The sequence below is a fragment of the Amphimedon queenslandica genome, unplaced genomic scaffold (assembly GCF_000090795.2).
Source record: "Amphimedon queenslandica unplaced genomic scaffold, v1.1 AMPQUscaffold_5437_Cont22594, whole genome shotgun sequence".
Classification (NCBI taxonomy): domain Eukaryota; kingdom Metazoa; phylum Porifera; class Demospongiae; order Haplosclerida; family Niphatidae; genus Amphimedon; species Amphimedon queenslandica.
The window spans coordinates 1-1678 of record NW_003554261.1 but is presented as its reverse complement, the minus strand read 5'-3'; the positions used below and the strand labels follow the sequence as shown (position 1 = coordinate 1678).

The 1678-nt window shown below is 32.4% G+C and overlaps 1 long non-coding RNA gene across 1 annotated transcript; it reads right to left on the bottom strand.

The window, feature by feature from the left end:
- Window positions 1–39: 39 nt before the first annotated feature.
- On the bottom strand, window positions 40–1559 carry LOC109592375 (uncharacterized). The gene is made up of 5 exons (XR_002190316.1): window positions 1369–1559; window positions 816–959; window positions 614–738; window positions 495–557; window positions 40–447 (listed from the first exon to the last, which is right to left on the bottom strand). It is a non-coding gene; the product is annotated as an uncharacterized LOC109592375 (long non-coding RNA).
- Between the last annotated feature and the right edge of the window lie 119 nt (window positions 1560–1678).

The window sequence follows — 1678 nt, the reverse complement described above, 5'->3', positions numbered from 1 at the left end:
GGATGGATATATTTATGTTGCTGATTTTAACAACAAACGTATAATGAAATATTAAAATAGTTGTTCAATAAAACTGCAATAAACTAAATATACTATAATTATGGTATGGCATTTTATATCTCTTTTCCATTTCTCTCTCTCACACACATTCTCTCTCCCTTCCCCTCCACATTAGTCACTGTAAGTGTTAATTATTATTCTTATTAATAGATTATTTGAATTTAAACTAGTTGTTTGTAAATAATCACGTAAATATGTAATTGCTAATGGCGGACGTCTTGACACAATATTAACCAGTGTTGCTGGTACTCCTCTCATTTCAACCTATTCAGTGTATGTCATGTTTGACTCCACCCACAACCACACCCTCTGCACAAGATACGTGACTTGTGTCAGTAGTTTATCTTTATAGCGATAAGGTTCAATGATCCACCCACTAGTCATGACCTAGTAAAACTTTGTATATTCTAGTAATCTTGTTACATCTCTCTAACCTTTCCTCTTGTGCAGTTTCACATTATATAATACAAGTTCCTGATCACAAATGATTGTGCAATCTAAACCAGATTAATACAAAAACATTAATTATTATAGTCCAGTATTATACATGTACCTGTGCAAATAGTTCTTCATTGAAGAGCACATTTTTTAAGTATCTGCTCTCAAGGAGTTAACATTAACTGTGGCTTATGAAGCTCAATGAAACAAGACAGCAACAAAGAATCAAGAGAAAAACCTCTGGAACAAAAACCACATCAACATGTACACATAGATGACATGTACAATCGTGTGATAGTCATGTGACATACCATTACCTTTAATAGGTCTGTCTGCTAGGAATATAACTACTTCACTCCTTCCTCTTAATTCTTGAGGTACCACTACTGACAGTATATCATTAGTCCCTTCAATTCCTTTATGAACCTCAAACTGAACTGACTGAGCATACAGTGAATCAGCTGCAATAAATAATGATAGTAACGATTCGTCAAAAATGATTAGAGAGAATTCTTTATTTATACTTTTTTTCTAATAAATATACATGTTTTATGTTGTATAGCAAGTTTGAGCTAATACCAAAAAAAGTTTGATTTTATACAAATGTTTGAAGTTACTCAAAAACGAGGCCAAAGTCCCTGTACTATTATAGTACAGGGTCACGAGCCAATTTTTGCCAAAAATTAAAGGGTGAGAATTCTCCAATTTAATAATTTTTCCTGATACATATACATGTTCTCATGTTGTGTAGGAAGTTTGAGTTGATTCTGATAAAATTTAATTTTTTACAAATTTTTAAAGTTGCTTCATACTATAGTACCCATTACTGTTATACTGTGAGTGTGTTATACTTCATTCCAATTAAGTTACCTGATCTATAGCTGAGGTCTCCACTGACTCCATTAGCTGTTCTACGTAGTATCCATCTTCTTCTTAAATCATATAATGCTCTGTAAAACTTGTGATCAGTTTGACTGGATAATCTCTTGAATGGCTCAGCTCCTTTTCTTAATATCTTGGAAGCTACATCAAGTGCCTACAGAAAAACTCATGATACTATTAAATGTACAAGTACATACACAATGAATACATATTCATTAATGATCGATCTAATACGGACAAAGCTCACTAAAAGAACTGCTATTGATCTGTGTACCTAATTATATTAAACACAATACAG